Source organism: Argopecten irradians, unplaced genomic scaffold (genome assembly GCF_041381155.1).
Source record: "Argopecten irradians isolate NY unplaced genomic scaffold, Ai_NY scaffold_0378, whole genome shotgun sequence".
Classification (NCBI taxonomy): Eukaryota; Metazoa; Mollusca; class Bivalvia; order Pectinida; family Pectinidae; genus Argopecten; species Argopecten irradians.
The window spans coordinates 51404-60346 of record NW_027187845.1 but is presented as its reverse complement, the minus strand read 5'-3'; the positions used below and the strand labels follow the sequence as shown (position 1 = coordinate 60346).

Sequence of the window (8943 nt, the reverse complement as noted above, 5' to 3'; positions counted from 1 at the left end):
ATACACCAGGAAAAAACAATGTTAAAAAATGTTTGGCATTCCTGAAAAGGAAGGTGAAAACTGTGTATCCGAAGTATCCAAAATCCTCGAAACCTCTCTGGATCTATGCGGTATCGATATCGAGGTTGCTCACAGACTTGGAAAGAAGCGTACTATGGCACAGGCTGTAAAATCCCCTAATCCACGACCAATGATAGTGAGACTCTTGAAAAGAAATGACAAAATGGCTATTATGAAAGCCAGGTCAAAACTAAAAGTCGACCCGAATCTCGATTCAAGAAGACCTCACCATCAGGAATCAAGATCTCTTGCGCGAAGCCCAATCTCATGAGGACTTATCTGACGCCTGGGCATGGAACGCTAAAAAGTTTTCCGCGCGCGATATTCGTGGCAACATTCATGTCATTCGCCTTGATACCGACATTGATACCCTCCTATAGGGTAGATAATCATCACGATGACTTTATTTTATAATGGTTTACTGACATCAAATTAAAAACTGTAGTTCATCTTATTTTTAGACTATCAACAACTATGTTTTATACTTATATGGCAATCTGATTGGTAATTAAACTCACACAATGAGCACCCCAGCTATGAATCACTCAAGATTTTATCCCTTTATTCATAAGTTTACAAGCTCTTGAAAAAAGGCATTATTATTAGTTGTCAAATGATTATATAAGCTATTAATACCTTTGTTCCTGGATTAGTGTATAAAAGTAATTATCGAAACTTAGTTTTATGTATTCTTGAATTATGTATGAGATGTACAGTGCACATGCACATTCAAACCTATGGTACAGATCCTAGTCATTATTGTTATCTTATTCTCACTATACCACGGTATCTACTATTATGAAATGGTAATGTTCACAGAAAGTATGGCACATTACCTATTGTTTCATATGCCGCATATAACTTATGGAGAAAAAATATAAATATACATTCGAAGGAAACTTATTATACTTGTTTGTAAATACTGTTATTTGTATCATAAATAGTTAACTACTATCAATGTACTACATATGTTTGCCAACATTTATACTAATGCTTGTTTGAAATTATAAACAACAATGTAAATATATTAATGCACTATTGTTCATGTGCCGTGTATGGATACAAGTGTTTTTATCGTCAGTGGCAAAGCTAAATGTCAATTTTAAAGTAATTCATTTTGGGGATTTAAACAATTCCCAATCTCTGTATCGCCTAAATCTATATTTTAGATTTATCGTGGTATCAAATTGTATCTCATGCTGCTTTGTTATTGGTAAGCATGTAAGCATGAATTATGTATGAAGGCGTAACTTCGCTGCCTCATTATTTTTATATTTCACAAAATAATAGAATATTTTTGACATTTTAATCGTCAATACACCACGGTGTCTACTATCTTAAACGTGTAGTGGTAAATTCAGTTTTGTATGATACCTTACATTTTTGCTTCATATCGTGCATGTATTCAAAATATCTGACCCAATATCATGTCGGATAATCTAAATCCCATCGCGCTAGCATCTTTTTGATAAATGTGAAGGTTCACTGTCTGTTAGTCTGATTTGCAAAGGTACAAGTACTAAGCCAGTAACGGTAAGGTCCAGTAATGTATATTCGATCGAAGGAAACTTAATATGCCTGTTTGTATATACTGTTATTTGTTATCATAAATAGCTTACTCTATCAATGTACTGCAAATGTTTTGCAACACTTATACTAAGTCCTAGCTGTTGAAATTATTAATAGCCATGTAAATATATTGATGCACTAGTGTCCATGTACTGTACATATGGATACAAGTGTCTTATTTTGTCGTCAGTGTCATAGCTAAATGTTAATTGTAAAGTAATCTCCCAATCTCTGTATCTAAATCTACATTTTCCACTGTTTATTGCGGTATCAAATTATATTTCAAACTGCATTGTTAGTGGTAAGCATGTTCCTTATGTACTGTCCTACTTCATATACGCCTCCTTATCTTTTCCCTATTTCTTCCGATCTATCACTCGATCTCAAACTTTTCCCCTACTTCCTTTTTGTCCTTACTCTTTTACTCTCCTCTTTGTAATGATCTGTCTCGAGCAATACAGGTACACGATTGGCATTTGGAGCTGTTATTCTTTTATAACAAGCGCTAATGTACGGTGCAAACCATTTTTTAAATCCTCACATAGCTGTATTCACCCTGCTTCTGTTAGTGTTTTACTCTGCAAATGCTACCTATTGTTTCTTCTTCTCCTCACTTGTGGGGACGTCCAGCCTAACCCCGGTCCTAATAAACTTGACTATCTATCTATCTGTCACATAAATGCATGGAGTATTTTGGCCACCACAGATGAAAGTAAGAGTCGCTTTTATAAGTTAGATGAAATTGAGAGCGTAATCTGCAATCACTTTATTTATGACATTATAGCTATATCTGAGAACATGGTTATGTCCAGAAATTGAAGATTCTATTCTTCAATTAGAAAATTTTAACCTTTACAGAAATGACAGAAATAGACATGGTGGAGGTGTAGCATATATATACCCGTAATTACTATTAAATGCAAACGTCCGGCTAGACTTAGAATCCCCAAATATTGAAAGTCTTGTACTAGAAAATATACTCATCCAGGCAGGAAATATCTTATTTAGTACAATCTATCGTCCTCCTAACCAGGATGCCCGCACTAAAACCGACTTCATATCTTATTTCTCAGACACTGTCCAAATCATGCAGTCCGAAAACCCGTTAAATATCATAGTTACTGGTGATTTTAATGATAGATGTATTTCCTGGGATGACCAGCACGTGACTAGTGAACTAGGACGTTGTCTTTTTGATATTGCGATCCAAAATAACTTGTCACAATTAATTGATAAAAACTACCCATTTTTACCGCAGCAATTCATCACATATACTTGACCTCATTTTTGTTGATAAATTCCACATTAGGTGGCAAACGTTGATTACTAAGTCTAACCAGACTTTGTTAATCTTGATCAAAGTTCTATTTCCTGTAAACTGAAATATTATGTTCCAAAGCCTCAAGTCCATGATCAGAGAACCATAAGGGACTATAACAAAACTGCTGATAATCGAATGGTCTTGAACAATGCATTGTAACGCCGCTCATTGTCGATATATTTCTTTGGGGTTTTTGATCTTTTAGATGATATCAATTGAAAATGTTAAGACAAGTTTTTCTTAGGATACGGTGCAAAACAATTAATAATAAATAAATGATAGTCAAATAGTCGTCCTCTCCGCGACCAAACCGGGTTTAACAAACGAAGTACGTCGAGCCTTTAGGAATAGAGATAGATTTTTCAAATTATTTCAAAAAAACAAGTAAAGACTTCGACAAGTTCAGGTTCCAGGTAGCACGTAGGGAAGCAAATCGGGTAAAACGCGATGCACTTAAACATTGGCAAGAAACCACCATTACTAAACTATCTAACAGAAATACCAATCCTAAACTTTTCTGGTCAATTACTAAATCTCTTCTAGGCAAAAAAATGGAGACCATACTATTCCTCCTTTAATGGAAAACAATCATTATATACACGATGATACTGAAAAAGGCAGATCTTTTTAACACATACTTCTCTGATCAATGTACTATCCCGGATAATATTGAGAAAACCAGTACTACCCCAAACTAATGTAAATAATAACTCTACCTGTAAATTAGTACCGTGACAAACCACTCCAGAAGAGGTATAATATACTTAAGTCGCTTAACCCCAAAAAGGCAAACAGGGCAGATGGCATAGGAAATTTCATTCTTAAAAATGTGCTGTCAATCTTTATTAAGTCATATTTGGGCACATATCTTTAATATTTCTCTCAGAACTAGGGCATTTTTTTCCCACTTTGTGGAAAACAGCTCAAGAGTGTCCTATTCATAAAAAAGATAGCAAAAATAATGTTATAATGTAAATATATCTAAATGTCTCGAAAAAAATAGTCTACAAACGTATTTATTGAATTCTTTTGTGGCAAACAACATTTCTTATCAAAGAAAATTCTGGATTTAAAAGAAATGCATGATTCCACCATTAATCAATTGTTAAAAATAATCCACAACATTTACAAAAGTATTGATAATGGCGATGATGTTTGCACAGTATTTTTAGATGTCTCAAAAGCTTTTGATAAAGTTTGGCACGTTTTACAATTAACTTAGGTTTAATTCACAAATTAGAAAACATAGGTATTAGAGGAAGTTTGCTTTATTGGCTTAAAAGTTATCTTTGTATTAAAACCCAGCTAGTAAAGTTTCCTTTGTTGTATATGACCATTATATTACATAATGGACACCTAGGAGTCCATTATGTAACTCACTGTCCATTATTATAGGGCCCCTGTCCATTATTCCCCAAAATAATGGACAGTCTATTTTGAACAAAGGAAAAAAAACGCTGCTGTATGGAAAACTAAACATGTTTATTTGACTATCCAAAATTTTACATTTAAGTTCACTCCTTCATCGAAATTATTACTTCCCCTTCCTAGCTGTTACTGTTCTGAAAATAAAAAAAAAACATAATTAGATTCTTGCATTATTATTTGTTATATCTTTTTAAAACTTGTAAATTGACGAGGAATAGGAACTCTAGATTCTTGACTGAGGTGGGATAATATGCAGTCTTTTAGATCAGATATCTCACAACCCTTAAAACATATAATCTGATGATTATGGTTAAACATGATATACTTAAGAGCGAAACCTGTCTAATCTGACACCTGCTTTCCCTATCCTATCTGTAACTGTTCCGTATTCAACAATAGCAAACATAGTATACAACAGTATCTGACTTTCCTACACCCTGAATAATCTGACCAAACACCCACGTGGTGTCGGATTAGACAGGTTTCATTGTATTCCAGTGCAATGCTATCATAGCAATCAGATATGGGTTTTTTTATCATATCTATAACATGTGTATGGTAGATTTTTTTTAGGAAAAACAGTTATGTTTAAAATTGTAGCGAAAACTCACCTTGCTTGTATGTATTTGATGTAAAGTTAGACAATGCACCTGTCCTTGTGCGAATAAATAGGTCACTTCAAACAGGCAAACAATCTGAATCACAGCGGCGTACATCCCTACATGTAAATGATGGCCGAGTAAGGAAAATATCACTATCCGACATGTTCAAAAACACTGTTGTACCTCCAAAGGTGTAAAACTAAATGACTGTGCATGCATCTCAACATTGTTAGTCCATTATTTGTCACAGGTGAGTGAACACCTGTGCAATTCCTGAAATGGGATGTCCCATTTCTCAAACAGGGTACGCAAGGTAGTGAGTAGTGGTATGATGGGTTTTAAGTAGGATAAATTCCTCAAACTGTCCATTATTAGAGAGAATGGATTGTACCTCGCCCTGCGGGCTCGGTACTATCCATTCTCTCTAATAATGGACAGGTTTTCGGAAATTATCCATTACATAGAAAACAGTATGTAGTTTTAAATGGTCAATCTTCTGGTCATAAATATATTAACTCTGGTGTCCCCCAGGGCTCGATCCTTGGACCGCTTTTATTCTTAGTTTATGTAAATGATATCAATGTAGACATTTCATCTGACATTAACTTATTCGCTGACGACACATCTCTCTCATAAATAGGAACGATTCAGTAGATACACTTAACGACGATTTAACTTCTCTGTCCCAGTGGGCAAAAACGATGGCTTGTCACATTCAACGCACAAAAAACTGAATTTGTTATTTTCTCTAAAAAAAGATTTGTTAATAAACCGAACCTTCTACTTAATAACATTCCGATTAAACATGTTATTAACCATAAACATCTGGGCATATTTCTTTCTGGTAATCTTAGCTGGCATTCTCACATCTCAGAAATTGTAGCCAAAGCCAACAGAATATTAAACATCTTACAAGCATTAGCTTATATTATCCCGCGTTCATGCCTAGAAACACTATATAAAAACTATGGTAAGATCGGTTATGGAATATGGCAATATTTTATTTGATAATTGTAGTCAGCAAGAGTCTGACCTTATTGAAAGTGTTCAGCGTAGGGCGGCATTAATATGCACAGGTGGTTATAAGGTAACCAAATATACTAAACTGTTGGTTGAATTGGGATGGGAAAAACTAAGTGATAGACGAAAAAATTGCAGACTAAAAATGTTATTTAAAATTAAGCATGATCTGTGTCCACCATATTTGAAAACTATCTGTCCAATTCAGACTCATAGAACACAAAACTACAACTTTAGAAATTCAAATACTATTCTCCCTATCCTGTCAAGAAAATCTTTCTATCATCAATCCTTCTTTCCAAAATCAAAACGTGACTGGAACAATCTACCTGACACATTAAGAAATAGCTCTTCACTAAAGTCCTTCTCTCTTGCACTGTCAAATCTATCCACTCCACAAAAAAATCTATTTATATACATATGAACACGGGAAAGGCAAAATCAATCACACTAGAATAAGAATGGGTTTAAGTGCTTTAAACAAACATAGACATTCTTACAACTTAACCAATAACAAATTTTGTGACCTTTGTGTGAACTCCCCCGAAGATGAAATTCATTTCTTTTTACATTGTCCAAAATATAACAGAATCCGTTCCAATATGCTCCGCACTGTTTGTCATATATTCGCTCCAAATGTCAATTCCAACCTCATTGTAGAGCTCATGCCAAATGTTCTTGTCAAAATAATTTTATGTGGCTTAGAAACTCTAAACGAAATTGAGAACAAAGCATTATTTGACCATGTATTTGAATATATAGTAAATTCAAACAGATTTTGAACACCCCCCCCCCCCCCCACCTTCCTCTCTCTCTCTGTCTCAGTCCCCCCCCCCTCTCTATCTCTCTCTCTTTCTCTATCTTTCTCTCTCTCTCTCTCTCTCTAAAGTATGTATGTGTGAGTGTTAGCGTGTGCGACATTTGTATATCTTTTGTGTAATTGTACATATTGTTTGTTTTGATATATGTTGAGGAGAGCATCTAGTAGCCTTCGGGCTGTTTGTAATCCTCGTAAAATAAATAAAGAATTAAATTAAATAAGTATCGTAAGACACATCTGTAATGACACTATTATGACATCATAGGAAGTTTTAACCTTCATAATCTTTATATGACTTTGCATGATTGTCTGACAGCAAATGGAAAAGTCACATCAGATTTCTACTGTCTTTTTTAAATATAGACAAAATTTAGAAAATTCAGTTATCATTTCTATTAATAACCACTCATGTAATATCCTCTATTTGTAACACTAGACAATGACATGCAATGCCATTCCATTCTGCAAGACATAACATTAAGGAATGCAGTTGTTTGATCTATGACCAGGTTATATAAAGGCAATAGTATTCAATATAAATGAAATGAAACATATGAAATGATGTCCTGTTGCGTCTTGTAGAATTCTACTTGCATTTCATATGATGGTTTTACAAACATTTCTTGTTTAACAATTTATTCCGGTTGATATCAATTTGAAGATGTGGGTCTGGGCCTACCGAGGGGATGAACTTACTCTGGTTGTCAATAGCAACAATGGTGTGTGAGGCATAGAACAAGGTTTTTAAATATGAATACCTGTCATCTCTCCCTATGAAGACTGTATCAAGCCTCATGACTCTGCTCGTGGAGGACTTCTTTGTGGATTCCTATCGCAAGTATGTTATGATATGAGTATAAAATTTCACACATTTGATTCATTAAGTAAACATAACTGAAATATGGTTTAATATTTTCCAAGATGACATGTGTAAATCAACTTTAAAACATTGCATATATTTCTAAAAAAAAAATTTAATTATTTTGTTATTGATTGGTAAAATGATTTTCATCATTTTATAAGAATATGAAATAATTTCAAAACTGCTTTCTTCACATTCAGGCTCAAAAATTATTGATTTTATTGGTATGTAAGTATAAGTATTTTGTGTGGCTTGGTGTTGATGTCAGCTTTGCTTTGATGTCTGGTACAATTATTACACTAATATCCATTGCATGATTGTAAATATCATTTCTCCTCTGCATTATCCCAATTCCATTATGTCAGCACAATGCATGGTAATTGACATATTGTGTATGACCTATAAAATCCAACTAATGATTTCTAATATGTTCTTCTCCAACTTGCAGCACTCTAGATCTATCCTCTGCACTGTCATAGAAACTCACTAACTATTTAGATTAGATCTATGTATTTTTCTCTAACAGGGCTGGGTTGATTTTTAGCAATTTCGTATCCTGTGTACGTAGGCATGATTGTGACAATGTCATTCGACAAGAATTGGTTAAATTTACCATAATTTTGGTAATATTTTCAGTACATTTTTCTATCATACATATAGATAAATACATACAATAATTGGCTGTTTCATCAAATTATATTTTTCACTAAACAAACGTATAACTTTTATTTTCACAATTTATTTTTCACCCTTTTTTATAGTGGGAATGAGTATTTAAATGTAAATATAAGCATTGGTTGTCATACTTTTGACATGCATTGGTGTGTAACATACCAATGTTACTAGCATTGGCTATGCTAGAACACCCAATGCATGTCGAAATATGAAAACCAATACTTAAATGATTTATATATCATACTTGATGTTTACATTCTATTGTATATAAGGGAGATATTTTGATTCAATCAGTGATGCAATCCACTTTATTTTCAAATTTAACAAATTTTTACTGGTAAATAATTACATTTTCCCCAGGTACCTGGAGAGCAATGTCACAATGTCAGCTGGTTGGAGGGAACCATCGGGCTCTGTTCCAAAAGAGCTTCATAACCGGCCCAAATACCTTGTATCAACTTTTTAGAACTTAGCAATCTTATCAATAACCCTAGGGAGGGGAGGTTTACTCGGGATCTGGGATTGACGGGGGTGGGTGTTCGTCTGTATGGTAAGTCTGGGGGGAAAATTTGGGATATTGTGGACT

General features: G+C 34.1%; 1 long non-coding RNA gene across 1 annotated transcript; it reads left to right on the top strand.

Moving 5' to 3' along the window:
- Nucleotides 1–7550: 7550 nt before the first annotated feature.
- Nucleotides 7551–8943, top strand: LOC138312585 (uncharacterized). Its single transcript, XR_011206986.1, has 3 exons — nt 7551–7658; nt 7883–7906; nt 8718–8943. It is a non-coding gene; the product is annotated as an uncharacterized lncRNA (long non-coding RNA).